Raw genomic sequence first — 17689 nt, forward strand, 5'->3', positions numbered from 1 at the left:
CTGGTTCGAACCCCGGGTGATGACGTCTTTTGCCGATCTTTTACAGCAAGTGCCTACACGGGGAGCTGTAAGTGTTAGTTAATCCACCTAATATCTCAGTCCAAACAGTGGCGCGATGGCTTGGCGCACTGTACGAGCTGATGATCGAGACTCTCTTTTGCATCCCTGGTTCGAACCCCGGGTGATGACGTCTTTTGCCGATCTTTTACAGCAAGTGCCTACACGGGGAGCTGTAAGTGTTAGTTAATCCACCTAATATCTCAGTCCAAACAGTGGCGCGATGGCTTGGCGCACTGTACGAGCTGATGATCGAGACTCTCTTTTGCATCCCTGGTTCGAACCCCGGGTGATGACGTCTTTTGCCGATCTTTTACAGCAAGTGCCTACACGGGGAGCTGTAAGTATTAGTTAATCCACCTAATATCTCAGTCCAAACAGTGGCGCGATGGCTTGGCGCACTGTACGAGCTGATGATCGAGACTCTCTTTTGCATCCCTGGTTCGAACCCCGGGTGATGACGTCTTTTGCCGATCTTTTACAGCAAGTGCCTACACGGGGAGCTGTAAGTGTTAGTTAATCCACCTAATATCTCAGTCCAAACAGTGGCGCGATGGCTTGGCGCACTGTACGAGCTGATGATCGAGACTCTCTTTTGCATCCCTGGTTCGAACCCCGGGTGATGACGTCTTTTGCCGATCTTTTACAGCAAGTGCCTACACGGGGAGCTGTAAGTGTTAGTTAATCCACCTAATATCTCAGTCCAAACAGTGGCGCGATGGCTTGGCGCACTGTACGAGCTGATGATCGAGACTCTCTTTTGCATCCCTGGTTCGAACCCCGGGTGATGACGTCTTTTGCCGATCTTTTACAGCAAGTGCCTACACGGGGAGCTGTAAGTGTTAGTTAATCCACCTAATATCTCAGTCCAAACAGTGGCGCGATGGCTTGGCGCACTGTACGAGCTGATGATCGAGACTCTCTTTTGCATCCCTGGTTCGAACCCCGGGTGATGACGTCTTTTGCCGATCTTTTACAGCAAGTGCCTACACGGGGAGCTGTAAGTGTTAGTTAATCCACCTAATATCTCAGTCCAAACAGTGGCGCGATGGCTTGGCGCACTGTACGAGCTGATGATCGAGACTCTCTTTTGCATCCCTGGTTCGAACCCCGGGTGATGACGTCTTTTGCCGATCTTTTACAGCAAGTGCCTACACGGGGAGCTGTAAGTGTTAGTTAATCCACCTAATATCTCAGTCCAAACAGTGGCGCGATGGCTTGGCGCACTGTACGAGCTGATGATCGAGACTCTCTTTTGCATCCCTGGTTCGAACCCCGGGTGATGACGTCTTTTGCCGATCTTTTACAGCAAGTGCCTACACGGGGAGCTGTAAGTGTTAGTTAATCCACCTAATATCTCAGTCCAAACAGTGGCGCGATGGCTTGGCGCACTGTACGAGCTGATGATCGAGACTCTCTTTTGCATCCCTGGTTCGAACCCCGGGTGATGACGTCTTTTGCCGATCTTTTACAGCAAGTGCCTACACGGGGAGCTGTAAGTGTTAGTTAATCCACCTAATATCTCAGTCCAAACAGTGGCGCGATGGCTTGGCGCACTGTACGAGCTGATGATCGAGACTCTCTTTTGCATCCCTGGTTCGAACCCCGGGTGATGACGTCTTTTGCCGATCTTTTACAGCAAGTGCCTACACGGGGAGCTGTAAGTGTTAGTTAATCCACCTAATATCTCAGTCCAAACAGTGGCGCGATGGCTTGGCGCACTGTACGAGCTGATGATCGAGACTCTCTTTTGCATCCCTGGTTCGAACCCCGGGTGATGACGTCTTTTGCCGATCTTTTACAGCAAGTGCCTACACGGGGAGCTGTAAGTGTTAGTTAATCCACCTAATATCTCAGTCCAAACAGTGGCGCGATGGCTTGGCGCACTGTACGAGCTGATGATCGAGACTCTCTTTTGCATCCCTGGTTCGAACCCCGGGTGATGACGTCTTTTGCCGATCTTTTACAGCAAGTGCCTACACGGGGAGCTGTAAGTATTAGTTAATCCACCTAATATCTCAGTCCAAACAGTGGCGCGATGGCTTGGCGCACTGTACGAGCTGATGATCGAGACTCTCTTTTGCATCCCTGGTTCGAACCCCGGGTGATGACGTCTTTTGCCGATCTTTTACAGCAAGTGCCTACACGGGGAGCTGTAAGTGTTAGTTAATCCACCTAATATCTCAGTCCAAACAGTGGCGCGATGGCTTGGCGCACTGTACGAGCTGATGATCGAGACTCTCTTTTGCATCCCTGGTTCGAACCCCGGGTGATGACGTCTTTTGCCGATCTTTTACAGCAAGTGCCTACACGGGGAGCTGTAAGTGTTAGTTAATCCACCTAATATCTCAGTCCAAACAGTGGCGCGATGGCTTGGCGCACTGTACGAGCTGATGATCGAGACTCTCTTTTGCATCCCTGGTTCGAACCCCGGGTGATGACGTCTTTTGCCGATCTTTTACAGCAAGTGCCTACACGGGGAGCTGTAAGTGTTAGTTAATCCACCTAATATCTCAGTCCAAACAGTGGCGCGATGGCTTGGCGCACTGTACGAGCTGATGATCGAGACTCTCTTTTGCATCCCTGGTTCGAACCCCGGGTGATGACGTCTTTTGCCGATCTTTTACAGCAAGTGCCTACACGGGGAGCTGTAAGTGTTAGTTAATCCACCTAATATCTCAGTCCAAACAGTGGCGCGATGGCTTGGCGCACTGTACGAGCTGATGATCGAGACTCTCTTTTGCATCCCTGGTTCGAACCCCGGGTGATGACGTCTTTTGCCGATCTTTTACAGCAAGTGCCTACACGGGGAGCTGTAAGTGTTAGTTAATCCACCTAATATCTCAGTCCAAACAGTGGCGCGATGGCTTGGCGCACTGTACGAGCTGATGATCGAGACTCTCTTTTGCATCCCTGGTTCGAACCCCGGGTGATGACGTCTTTTGCCGATCTTTTACAGCAAGTGCCTACACGGGGAGCTGTAAGTGTTAGTTAATCCACCTAATATCTCAGTCCAAACAGTGGCGCGATGGCTTGGCGCACTGTACGAGCTGATGATCGAGACTCTCTTTTGCATCCCTGGTTCGAACCCCGGGTGATGACGTCTTTTGCCGATCTTTTACAGCAAGTGCCTACACGGGGAGCTGTAAGTGTTAGTTAATCCACCTAATATCTCAGTCCAAACAGTGGCGCGATGGCTTGGCGCACTGTACGAGCTGATGATCGAGACTCTCTTTTGCATCCCTGGTTCGAACCCCGGGTGATGACGTCTTTTGCCGATCTTTTACAGCAAGTGCCTACACGGGGAGCTGTAAGTGTTAGTTAATCCACCTAATATCTCAGTCCAAACAGTGGCGCGATGGCTTGGCGCACTGTACGAGCTGATGATCGAGACTCTCTTTTGCATCCCTGGTTCGAACCCCGGGTGATGACGTCTTTTGCCGATCTTTTACAGCAAGTGCCTACACGGGGAGCTGTAAGTGTTAGTTAATCCACCTAATATCTCAGTCCAAACAGTGGCGCGATGGCTTGGCGCACTGTACGAGCTGATGATCGAGACTCTCTTTTGCATCCCTGGTTCGAACCCCGGGTGATGACGTCTTTTGCCGATCTTTTACAGCAAGTGCCTACACGGGGAGCTGTAAGTGTTAGTTAATCCACCTAATATCTCAGTCCAAACAGTGGCGCGATGGCTTGGCGCACTGTACGAGCTGATGATCGAGACTCTCTTTTGCATCCCTGGTTCGAACCCCGGGTGATGACGTCTTTTGCCGATCTTTTACAGCAAGTGCCTACACGGGGAGCTGTAAGTGTTAGTTAATCCACCTAATATCTCAGTCCAAACAGTGGCGCGATGGCTTGGCGCACTGTACGAGCTGATGATCGAGACTCTCTTTTGCATCCCTGGTTCGAACCCCGGGTGATGACGTCTTTTGCCGATCTTTTACAGCAAGTGCCTACACGGGGAGCTGTAAGTGTTAGTTAATCCACCTAATATCTCAGTCCAAACAGTGGCGCGATGGCTTGGCGCACTGTACGAGCTGATGATCGAGACTCTCTTTTGCATCCCTGGTTCGAACCCCGGGTGATGACGTCTTTTGCCGATCTTTTACAGCAAGTGCCTACACGGGGAGCTGTAAGTGTTAGTTAATCCACCTAATATCTCAGTCCAAACAGTGGCGCGATGGCTTGGCGCACTGTACGAGCTGATGATCGAGACTCTCTTTTGCATCCCTGGTTCGAACCCCGGGTGATGACGTCTTTTGCCGATCTTTTACAGCAAGTGCCTACACGGGGAGCTGTAAGTGTTAGTTAATCCACCTAATATCTCAGTCCAAACAGTGGCGCGATGGCTTGGCGCACTGTACGAGCTGATGATCGAGACTCTCTTTTGCATCCCTGGTTCGAACCCCGGGTGATGACGTCTTTTGCCGATCTTTTACAGCAAGTGCCTACACGGGGAGCTGTAAGTGTTAGTTAATCCACCTAATATCTCAGTCCAAACAGTGGCGCGATGGCTTGGCGCACTGTACGAGCTGATGATCGAGACTCTCTTTTGCATCCCTGGTTCGAACCCCGGGTGATGACGTCTTTTGCCGATCTTTTACAGCAAGTGCCTACACGGGGAGCTGTAAGTGTTAGTTAATCCACCTAATATCTCAGTCCAAACAGTGGCGCGATGGCTTGGCGCACTGTACGAGCTGATGATCGAGACTCTCTTTTGCATCCCTGGTTCGAACCCCGGGTGATGACGTCTTTTGCCGATCTTTTACAGCAAGTGCCTACACGGGGAGCTGTAAGTGTTAGTTAATCCACCTAATATCTCAGTCCAAACAGTGGCGCGATGGCTTGGCGCACTGTACGAGCTGATGATCGAGACTCTCTTTTGCATCCCTGGTTCGAACCCCGGGTGATGACGTCTTTTGCCGATCTTTTACAGCAAGTGCCTACACGGGGAGCTGTAAGTGTTAGTTAATCCACCTAATATCTCAGTCCAAACAGTGGCGCGATGGCTTGGCGCACTGTACGAGCTGATGATCGAGACTCTCTTTTGCATCCCTGGTTCGAACCCCGGGTGATGACGTCTTTTGCCGATCTTTTACAGCAAGTGCCTACACGGGGAGCTGTAAGTGTTAGTTAATCCACCTAATATCTCAGTCCAAACAGTGGCGCGATGGCTTGGCGCACTGTACGAGCTGATGATCGAGACTCTCTTTTGCATCCCTGGTTCGAACCCCGGGTGATGACGTCTTTTGCCGATCTTTTACAGCAAGTGCCTACACGGGGAGCTGTAAGTGTTAGTTAATCCACCTAATATCTCAGTCCAAACAGTGGCGCGATGGCTTGGCGCACTGTACGAGCTGATGATCGAGACTCTCTTTTGCATCCCTGGTTCGAACCCCGGGTGATGACGTCTTTTGCCGATCTTTTACAGCAAGTGCCTACACGGGGAGCTGTAAGTGTTAGTTAATCCACCTAATATCTCAGTCCAAACAGTGGCGCGATGGCTTGGCGCACTGTACGAGCTGATGATCGAGACTCTCTTTTGCATCCCTGGTTCGAACCCCGGGTGATGACGTCTTTTGCCGATCTTTTACAGCAAGTGCCTACACGGGGAGCTGTAAGTGTTAGTTAATCCACCTAATATCTCAGTCCAAACAGTGGCGCGATGGCTTGGCGCACTGTACGAGCTGATGATCGAGACTCTCTTTTGCATCCCTGGTTCGAACCCCGGGTGATGACGTCTTTTGCCGATCTTTTACAGCAAGTGCCTACACGGGGAGCTGTAAGTGTTAGTTAATCCACCTAATATCTCAGTCCAAACAGTGGCGCGATGGCTTGGCGCACTGTACGAGCTGATGATCGAGACTCTCTTTTGCATCCCTGGTTCGAACCCCGGGTGATGACGTCTTTTGCCGATCTTTTACAGCAAGTGCCTACACGGGGAGCTGTAAGTGTTAGTTAATCCACCTAATATCTCAGTCCAAACAGTGGCGCGATGGCTTGGCGCACTGTACGAGCTGATGATCGAGACTCTCTTTTGCATCCCTGGTTCGAACCCCGGGTGATGACGTCTTTTGCCGATCTTTTACAGCAAGTGCCTACACGGGGAGCTGTAAGTGTTAGTTAATCCACCTAATATCTCAGTCCAAACAGTGGCGCGATGGCTTGGCGCACTGTACGAGCTGATGATCGAGACTCTCTTTTGCATCCCTGGTTCGAACCCCGGGTGATGACGTCTTTTGCCGATCTTTTACAGCAAGTGCCTACACGGGGAGCTGTAAGTGTTAGTTAATCCACCTAATATCTCAGTCCAAACAGTGGCGCGATGGCTTGGCGCACTGTACGAGCTGATGATCGAGACTCTCTTTTGCATCCCTGGTTCGAACCCCGGGTGATGACGTCTTTTGCCGATCTTTTACAGCAAGTGCCTACACGGGGAGCTGTAAGTGTTAGTTAATCCACCTAATATCTCAGTCCAAACAGTGGCGCGATGGCTTGGCGCACTGTACGAGCTGATGATCGAGACTCTCTTTTGCATCCCTGGTTCGAACCCCGGGTGATGACGTCTTTTGCCGATCTTTTACAGCAAGTGCCTACACGGGGAGCTGTAAGTGTTAGTTAATCCACCTAATATCTCAGTCCAAACAGTGGCGCGATGGCTTGGCGCACTGTACGAGCTGATGATCGAGACTCTCTTTTGCATCCCTGGTTCGAACCCCGGGTGATGACGTCTTTTGCCGATCTTTTACAGCAAGTGCCTACACGGGGAGCTGTAAGTGTTAGTTAATCCACCTAATATCTCAGTCCAAACAGTGGCGCGATGGCTTGGCGCACTGTACGAGCTGATGATCGAGACTCTCTTTTGCATCCCTGGTTCGAACCCCGGGTGATGACGTCTTTTGCCGATCTTTTACAGCAAGTGCCTACACGGGGAGCTGTAAGTGTTAGTTAATCCACCTAATATCTCAGTCCAAACAGTGGCGCGATGGCTTGGCGCACTGTACGAGCTGATGATCGAGACTCTCTTTTGCATCCCTGGTTCGAACCCCGGGTGATGACGTCTTTTGCCGATCTTTTACAGCAAGTGCCTACACGGGGAGCTGTAAGTGTTAGTTAATCCACCTAATATCTCAGTCCAAACAGTGGCGCGATGGCTTGGCGCACTGTACGAGCTGATGATCGAGACTCTCTTTTGCATCCCTGGTTCGAACCCCGGGTGATGACGTCTTTTGCCGATCTTTTACAGCAAGTGCCTACACGGGGAGCTGTAAGTGTTAGTTAATCCACCTAATATCTCAGTCCAAACAGTGGCGCGATGGCTTGGCGCACTGTACGAGCTGATGATCGAGACTCTCTTTTGCATCCCTGGTTCGAACCCCGGGTGATGACGTCTTTTGCCGATCTTTTACAGCAAGTGCCTACACGGGGAGCTGTAAGTGTTAGTTAATCCACCTAATATCTCAGTCCAAACAGTGGCGCGATGGCTTGGCGCACTGTACGAGCTGATGATCGAGACTCTCTTTTGCATCCCTGGTTCGAACCCCGGGTGATGACGTCTTTTGCCGATCTTTTACAGCAAGTGCCTACACGGGGAGCTGTAAGTGTTAGTTAATCCACCTAATATCTCAGTCCAAACAGTGGCGCGATGGCTTGGCGCACTGTACGAGCTGATGATCGAGACTCTCTTTTGCATCCCTGGTTCGAACCCCGGGTGATGACGTCTTTTGCCGATCTTTTACAGCAAGTGCCTACACGGGGAGCTGTAAGTGTTAGTTAATCCACCTAATATCTCAGTCCAAACAGTGGCGCGATGGCTTGGCGCACTGTACGAGCTGATGATCGAGACTCTCTTTTGCATCCCTGGTTCGAACCCCGGGTGATGACGTCTTTTGCCGATCTTTTACAGCAAGTGCCTACACGGGGAGCTGTAAGTGTTAGTTAATCCACCTAATATCTCAGTCCAAACAGTGGCGCGATGGCTTGGCGCACTGTACGAGCTGATGATCGAGACTCTCTTTTGCATCCCTGGTTCGAACCCCGGGTGATGACGTCTTTTGCCGATCTTTTACAGCAAGTGCCTACACGGGGAGCTGTAAGTGTTAGTTAATCCACCTAATATCTCAGTCCAAACAGTGGCGCGATGGCTTGGCGCACTGTACGAGCTGATGATCGAGACTCTCTTTTGCATCCCTGGTTCGAACCCCGGGTGATGACGTCTTTTGCCGATCTTTTACAGCAAGTGCCTACACGGGGAGCTGTAAGTGTTAGTTAATCCACCTAATATCTCAGTCCAAACAGTGGCGCGATGGCTTGGCGCACTGTACGAGCTGATGATCGAGACTCTCTTTTGCATCCCTGGTTCGAACCCCGGGTGATGACGTCTTTTGCCGATCTTTTACAGCAAGTGCCTACACGGGGAGCTGTAAGTGTTAGTTAATCCACCTAATATCTCAGTCCAAACAGTGGCGCGATGGCTTGGCGCACTGTACGAGCTGATGATCGAGACTCTCTTTTGCATCCCTGGTTCGAACCCCGGGTGATGACGTCTTTTGCCGATCTTTTACAGCAAGTGCCTACACGGGGAGCTGTAAGTGTTAGTTAATCCACCTAATATCTCAGTCCAAACAGTGGCGCGATGGCTTGGCGCACTGTACGAGCTGATGATCGAGACTCTCTTTTGCATCCCTGGTTCGAACCCCGGGTGATGACGTCTTTTGCCGATCTTTTACAGCAAGTGCCTACACGGGGAGCTGTAAGTGTTAGTTAATCCACCTAATATCTCAGTCCAAACAGTGGCGCGATGGCTTGGCGCACTGTACGAGCTGATGATCGAGACTCTCTTTTGCATCCCTGGTTCGAACCCCGGGTGATGACGTCTTTTGCCGATCTTTTACAGCAAGTGCCTACACGGGGAGCTGTAAGTGTTAGTTAATCCACCTAATATCTCAGTCCAAACAGTGGCGCGATGGCTTGGCGCACTGTACGAGCTGATGATCGAGACTCTCTTTTGCATCCCTGGTTCGAACCCCGGGTGATGACGTCTTTTGCCGATCTTTTACAGCAAGTGCCTACACTGGGAGCTGTAAGTGTTAGTTAATCCACCGAATATCTCAGTCCAAACAGTGGCGCGATGGCTTGGCGCACTGTACGAGCTGATGATCGAGACTCTCTTTTGCATCCCTGGTTCGAACCCCGGGTGATGACGTCTTTTGCCGATCTTTTACAGCAAGTGCCTACACGGGGAGCTGTAAGTGTTAGTTAATCCACCTAATATCTCAGTCCAAACAGTGGCGCGATGGCTTGGCGCACTGTACGAGCTGATGATCGAGACTCTCTTTTGCATCCCTGGTTCGAACCCCGGGTGATGACGTCTTTTGCCGATCTTTTACAGCAAGTGCCTACACGGGGAGCTGTAAGTGTTAGTTAATCCACCTAATATCTCAGTCCAAACAGTGGCGCGATGGCTTGGCGCACTGTACGAGCTGATGATCGAGACTCTCTTTTGCATCCCTGGTTCGAACCCCGGGTGATGACGTCTTTTGCCGATCTTTTACAGCAAGTGCCTACACGGGGAGCTGTAAGTGTTAGTTAATCCACCTAATATCTCAGTCCAAACAGTGGCGCGATGGCTTGGCGCACTGTACGAGCTGATGATCGAGACTCTCTTTTGCATCCCTGGTTCGAACCCCGGGTGATGACGTCTTTTGCCGATCTTTTACAGCAAGTGCCTACACGGGGAGCTGTAAGTGTTAGTTAATCCACCTAATATCTCAGTCCAAACAGTGGCGCGATGGCTTGGCGCACTGTACGAGCTGATGATCGAGACTCTCTTTTGCATCCCTGGTTCGAACCCCGGGTGATGACGTCTTTTGCCGATCTTTTACAGCAAGTGCCTACACGGGGAGCTGTAAGTGTTAGTTAATCCACCTAATATCTCAGTCCAAACAGTGGCGCGATGGCTTGGCGCACTGTACGAGCTGATGATCGAGACTCTCTTTTGCATCCCTGGTTCGAACCCCGGGTGATGACGTCTTTTGCCGATCTTTTACAGCAAGTGCCTACACGGGGAGCTGTAAGTGTTAGTTAATCCACCTAATATCTCAGTCCAAACAGTGGCGCGATGGCTTGGCGCACTGTACGAGCTGATGATCGAGACTCTCTTTTGCATCCCTGGTTCGAACCCCGGGTGATGACGTCTTTTGCCGATCTTTTACAGCAAGTGCCTACACCGGGGAGCTGTAAGTGTTAGTTAATCCACCTAATATCTCAGTCCAAACAGTGGCGCGAGGGCTTGGCGCACTGTACGAGCTGATGATCGAGACTCTCTTTTGCATCCCTGGTTCGAACCCCGGGTGATGACGTCTTTTGCCGATCTTTTACAGCAAGTGCCTACACCGGGGAGCTGTAAGTGTTAGTTAATCCACCTAATATCTCAGTCCAAACAGTGGCGCGAGGGCTTGGCGCACTGTACGAGCTGATGATCGAGACTCTCTTTTGCATCCCTGGTTCGAACCCCGGGTGATGACGTCTTTTGCCGATCTTTTACAGCAAGTGCCTACACCGGGGAGCTGTAAGTATTAGTTAATCCACCTAATATCTCAGTCCAAACAGTGGCGCGAGGGCTTGGCGCACTGTACGAGCTGATGATCGAGACTCTCTTTTGCATCCCTGGTTCGAACCCCGGGTGATGACGTCTTTTGCCGATCTTTTACAGCAAGTGCCTACACCGGGGAGCTGTAAGTATTAGTTAATCCACCTAATATCTCAGTCCAAACAGTGGCGCGAGGGCTTGGCGCACTGTACGAGCTGATGATCGAGACTCTCTTTTGCATCCCTGGTTCGAACCCCGGGTGATGACGTCTTTTGCCGATCTTTTACAGCAAGTGCCTACACCGGGGAGCTGTAAGTATTAGTTAATCCACCTAATATCTCAGTCCAAACAGTGGCGCGAGGGCTTGGCGCACTGTACGAGCTGATGATCGAGACTCTCTTTTGCATCCCTGGTTCGAACCCCGGGTGATGACGTCTTTTGCCGATCTTTTACAGCAAGTGCCTACACCGGGGAGCTGTAAGTATTAGTTAATCCACCTAATATCTCAGTCCAAACAGTGGCGCGGTGGCTTGGCGCACTGTACGAGCTGATGATCGAGACTCTCTTTTGCATCCCTGGTTCGAACCCCGGGTGATGACGTCTTTTGCCGATCTTTTACAGCAAGTGCCTACACCGGGGAGCTGTAAGTATTAGTTAATCCACCTAATATCTCAGTCCAAACAGTGGCGCGAGGGCTTGGCGCACTGTACGAGCTGATGATCGAGACTCTCTTTTGCATCCCTGGTTCGAACCCCGGGTGATGACGTCTTTTGCCGATCTTTTACAGCAAGTGCCTACACCGGGGAGCTGTAAGTATTAGTTAATCCACCTAATATCTCAGTCCAAACAGTGGCGCGAGGGCTTGGCGCACTGTACGAGCTGATGATCGAGACTCTCTTTTGCATCCCTGGTTCGAACCCCGGGTGATGACGTCTTTTGCCGATCTTTTACAGCAAGTGCCTACACCGGGGAGCTGTAAGTATTAGTTAATCCACCTAATATCTCAGTCCAAACAGTGGCGCGAGGGCTTGGCGCACTGTACGAGCTGATGATCGAGACTCTCTTTTGCATCCCTGGTTCGAACCCCGGGTGATGACGTCTTTTGCCGATCTTTTACAGCAAGTGCCTACACCGGGGAGCTGTAAGTATTAGTTAATCCACCTAATATCTCAGTCCAAACAGTGGCGCGAGGGCTTGGCGCACTGTACGAGCTGATGATCGAGACTCTCTTTTGCATCCCTGGTTCGAACCCCGGGTGATGACGTCTTTTGCCGATCTTTTACAGCAAGTGCCTACACCGGGGAGCTGTAAGTATTAGTTAATCCACCTAATATCTCAGTCCAAACAGTGGCGCGAGGGCTTGGCGCACTGTACGAGCTGATGATCGAGACTCTCTTTTGCATCCCTGGTTCGAACCCCGGGTGATGACGTCTTTTGCCGATCTTTTACAGCAAGTGCCTACACCGGGGAGCTGTAAGTATTAGTTAATCCACCTAATATCTCAGTCCAAACAGTGGCGCGAGGGCTTGGCGCACTGTACGAGCTGATGATCGAGACTCTCTTTTGCATCCCTGGTTCGAACCCCGGGTGATGACGTCTTTTGCCGATCTTTTACAGCAAGTGCCTACACCGGGGAGCTGTAAGTATTAGTTAATCCACCTAATATCTCAGTCCAAACAGTGGCGCGAGGGCTTGGCGCACTGTACGAGCTGATGATCGAGACTCTCTTTTGCATCCCTGGTTCGAACCCCGGGTGATGACGTCTTTTGCCGATCTTTTACAGCAAGTGCCTACACCGGGGAGCTGTAAGTATTAGTTAATCCACCTAATATCTCAGTCCAAACAGTGGCGCGAGGGCTTGGCGCACTGTACGAGCTGATGATCGAGACTCTCTTTTGCATCCCTGGTTCGAACCCCGGGTGATGACGTCTTTTGCCGATCTTTTACAGCAAGTGCCTACACCGGGGAGCTGTAAGTATTAGTTAATCCACCTAATATCTCAGTCCAAACAGTGGCGCGAGGGCTTGGCGCACTGTACGAGCTGATGATCGAGACTCTCTTTTGCATCCCTGGTTCGAACCCCGGGTGATGACGTCTTTTGCCGATCTTTTACAGCAAGTGCCTACACCGGGGAGCTGTAAGTATTAGTTAATCCACCTAATATCTCAGTCCAAACAGTGGCGCGAGGGCTTGGCGCACTGTACGAGCTGATGATCGAGACTCTCTTTTGCATCCCTGGTTCGAACCCCGGGTGATGACGTCTTTTGCCGATCTTTTACAGCAAGTGCCTACACCGGGGAGCTGTAAGTATTAGTTAATCCACCTAATATCTCAGTCCAAACAGTGGCGCGAGGGCTTGGCGCACTGTACGAGCTGATGATCGAGACTCTCTTTTGCATCCCTGGTTCGAACCCCGGGTGATGACGTCTTTTGCCGATCTTTTACAGCAAGTGCCTACACCGGGGAGCTGTAAGTATTAGTTAATCCACCTAATATCTCAGTCCAAACAGTGGCGCGAGGGCTTGGCGCACTGTACGAGCTGATGATCGAGACTCTCTTTTGCATCCCTGGTTCGAACCCCGGGTGATGACGTCTTTTGCCGATCTTTTACAGCAAGTGCCTACACCGGGGAGCTGTAAGTATTAGTTAATCCACCTAATATCTCAGTCCAAACAGTGGCGCGAGGGCTTGGCGCACTGTACGAGCTGATGATCGAGACTCTCTTTTGCATCCCTGGTTCGAACCCCGGGTGATGACGTCTTTTGCCGATCTTTTACAGCAAGTGCCTACACCGGGGAGCTGTAAGTATTAGTTAATCCACCTAATATCTCAGTCCAAACAGTGGCGCGAGGGCTTGGCGCACTGTACGAGCTGATGATCGAGACTCTCTTTTGCATCCCTGGTTCGAACCCCGGGTGATGACGTCTTTTGCCGATCTTTTACAGCAAGTGCCTACACCGGGGAGCTGTAAGTATTAGTTAATCCACCTAATATCTCAGTCCAAACAGTGGCGCGAGGGCTTGGCGCACTGTACGAGCTGATGATCGAGACTCTCTTTTGCATCCCTGGTTCGAACCCCGGGTGATGACGTCTTTTGCCGATCTTTTACAGCAAGTGCCTACACCGGGGAGCTGTAAGTATTAGTTAATCCACCTAATATCTCAGTCCAAACAGTGGCGCGAGGGCTTGGCGCACTGTACGAGCTGATGATCGAGACTCTCTTTTGCATCCCTGGTTCGAACCCCGGGTGATGACGTCTTTTGCCGATCTTTTACAGCAAGTGCCTACACCGGGGAGCTGTAAGTATTAGTTAATCCACCTAATATCTCAGTCCAAACAGTGGCGCGAGGGCTTGGCGCACTGTACGAGCTGATGATCGAGACTCTCTTTTGCATCCCTGGTTCGAACCCCGGGTGATGACGTCTTTTGCCGATCTTTTACAGCAAGTGCCTACACCGGGGAGCTGTAAGTATTAGTTAATCCACCTAATATCTCAGTCCAAACAGTGGCGCGAGGGCTTGGCGCACTGTACGAGCTGATGATCGAGACTCTCTTTTGCATCCCTGGTTCGAACCCCGGGTGATGACGTCTTTTGCCGATCTTTTACAGCAAGTGCCTACACCGGGGAGCTGTAAGTATTAGTTAATCCACCTAATATCTCAGTCCAAACAGTGGCGCGAGGGCTTGGCGCACTGTACGAGCTGATGATCGAGACTCTCTTTTGCATCCCTGGTTCGAACCCCGGGTGATGACGTCTTTTGCCGATCTTTTACAGCAAGTGCCTACACCGGGGAGCTGTAAGTATTAGTTAATCCACCTAATATCTCAGTCCAAACAGTGGCGCGAGGGCTTGGCGCACTGTACGAGCTGATGATCGAGACTCTCTTTTGCATCCCTGGTTCGAACCCCGGGTGATGACGTCTTTTGCCGATCTTTTACAGCAAGTGCCTACACCGGGGAGCTGTAAGTATTAGTTAATCCACCTAATATCTCAGTCCAAACAGTGGCGCGAGGGCTTGGCGCACTGTACGAGCTGATGATCGAGACTCTCTTTTGCATCCCTGGTTCGAACCCCGGGTGATGACGTCTTTTGCCGATCTTTTACAGCAAGTGCCTACACCGGGGAGCTGTAAGTATTAGTTAATCCACCTAATATCTCAGTCCAAACAGTGGCGCGAGGGCTTGGCGCACTGTACGAGCTGATGATCGAGACTCTCTTTTGCATCCCTGGTTCGAACCCCGGGTGATGACGTCTTTTGCCGATCTTTTACAGCAAGTGCCTACACCGGGGAGCTGTAAGTATTAGTTAATCCACCTAATATCTCAGTCCAAACAGTGGCGCGAGGGCTTGGCGCACTGTACGAGCTGATGATCGAGACTCTCTTTTGCATCCCTGGTTCGAACCCCGGGTGATGACGTCTTTTGCCGATCTTTTACAGCAAGTGCCTACACCGGGGAGCTGTAAGTATTAGTTAATCCACCTAATATCTCAGTCCAAACAGTGGCGCGAGGGCTTGGCGCACTGTACGAGCTGATGATCGAGACTCTCTTTTGCATCCCTGGTTCGAACCCCGGGTGATGACGTCTTTTGCCGATCTTTTACAGCAAGTGCCTACACCGGGGAGCTGTAAGTATTAGTTAATCCACCTAATATCTCAGTCCAAACAGTGGCGCGAGGGCTTGGCGCACTGTACGAGCTGATGATCGAGACTCTCTTTTGCATCCCTGGTTCGAACCCCGGGTGATGACGTCTTTTGCCGATCTTTTACAGCAAGTGCCTACACCGGGGAGCTGTAAGTATTAGTTAATCCACCTAATATCTCAGTCCAAACAGTGGCGCGAGGGCTTGGCGCACTGTACGAGCTGATGATCGAGACTCTCTTTTGCATCCCTGGTTCGAACCCCGGGTGATGACGTCTTTTGCCGATCTTTTACAGCAAGTGCCTACACCGGGGAGCTGTAAGTATTAGTTAATCCACCTAATATCTCAGTCCAAACAGTGGCGCGAGGGCTTGGCGCACTGTACGAGCTGATGATCGAGACTCTCTTTTGCATCCCTGGTTCGAACCCCGGGTGATGACGTCTTTTGCCGATCTTTTACAGCAAGTGCCTACACCGGGGAGCTGTAAGTATTAGTTAATCCACCTAATATCTCAGTCCAAACAGTGGCGCGAGGGCTTGGCGCACTGTACGAGCTGATGATCGAGACTCTCTTTTGCATCCCTGGTTCGAACCCCGGGTGATGACGTCTTTTGCCGATCTTTTACAGCAAGTGCCTACACCGGGGAGCTGTAAGTATTAGTTAATCCACCTAATATCTCAGTCCAAACAGTGGCGCGAGGGCTTGGCGCACTGTACGAGCTGATGATCGAGACTCTCTTTTGCATCCCTGGTTCGAACCCCGGGTGATGACGTCTTTTGCCGATCTTTTACAGCAAGTGCCTACACCGGGGAGCTGTAAGTATTAGTTAATCCACCTAATATCTCAGTCCAAACAGTGGCGCGAGGGCTTGGCGCACTGTACGAGCTGATGATCGAGACTCTCTTTTGCATCCCTGGTTCGAACCCCGGGTGATGACGTCTTTTGCCGATCTTTTACAGCAAGTGCCTACACCGGGGAGCTGTAAGTATTAGTTAATCCACCTAATATCTCAGTCCAAACAGTGGCGCGAGGGCTTGGCGCACTGTACGAGCTGATGATCGAGACTCTCTTTTGCATCCCTGGTTCGAACCCCGGGTGATGACGTCTTTTGCCGATCTTTTACAGCAAGTGCCTACACCGGGGAGCTGTAAGTATTAGTTAATCCACCTAATATCTCAGTCCAAACAGTGGCGCGAGGGCTTGGCGCACTGTACGAGCTGATGATCGAGACTCTCTTTTGCATCCCTGGTTCGAACCCCGGGTGATGACGTCTTTTGCCGATCTTTTACAGCAAGTGCCTACACCGGGGAGCTGTAAGTATTAGTTAATCCACCTAATATCTCAGTCCAAACAGTGGCGCGAGGGCTTGGCGCACTGTACGAGCTGATGATCGAGACTCTCTTTTGCATCCCTGGTTCGAACCCCGGGTGATGACGTCTTTTGCCGATCTTTTACAGCAAGTGCCTACACCGGGGAGCTGTAAGTATTAGTTAATCCACCTAATATCTCAGTCCAAACAGTGGCGCGAGGGCTTGGCGCACTGTACGAGCTGATGATCGAGACTCTCTTTTGCATCCCTGGTTCGAACCCCGGGTGATGACGTCTTTTGCCGATCTTTTACAGCAAGTGCCTACACCGGGGAGCTGTAAGTATTAGTTAATCCACCTAATATCTCAGTCCAAACAGTGGCGCGAGGGCTTGGCGCACTGTACGAGCTGATGATCGAGACTCTCTTTTGCATCCCTGGTTCGAACCCCGGGTGATGACGTCTTTTGCCGATCTTTTACAGCAAGTGCCTACACCGGGGAGCTGTAAGTATTAGTTAATCCACCTAATATCTCAGTCCAAACAGTGGCGCGAGGGCTTGGCGCACTGTACGAGCTGATGATCGAGACTCTCTTTTGCATCCCTGGTTCGAACCCCGGGTGATGACGTCTTTTGCCGATCTTTTACAGCAAGTGCCTACACCGGGGAGCTGTAAGTATTAGTTAATCCACCTAATATCTCAGTCCAAACAGTGGCGCGAGGGCTTGGCGCACTGTACGAGCTGATGATCGAGACTCTCTTTTGCATCCCTGGTTCGAACCCCGGGTGATGACGTCTTTTGCCGATCTTTTACAGCAAGTGCCTACACCGGGGAGCTGTAAGTATTAGTTAATCCACCTAATATCTCAGTCCAAACAGTGGCGCGAGGGCTTGGCGCACTGTACGAGCTGATGATCGAGACTCTCTTTTGCATCCCTGGTTCGAACCCCGGGTGATGACGTCTTTTGCCGATCTTTTACAGCAAGTGCCTACACCGGGGAGCTGTAAGTATTAGTTAATCCACCTAATATCTCAGTCCAAACAGTGGCGCGAGGGCTTGGCGCACTGTACGAGCTGATGATCGAGACTCT

The sequence above is a fragment of the Apostichopus japonicus genome, chromosome 2 (genome assembly GCF_037975245.1).
Source record: "Apostichopus japonicus isolate 1M-3 chromosome 2, ASM3797524v1, whole genome shotgun sequence".
Taxonomy (NCBI): domain Eukaryota; kingdom Metazoa; phylum Echinodermata; class Holothuroidea; order Aspidochirotida; family Stichopodidae; genus Apostichopus; species Apostichopus japonicus.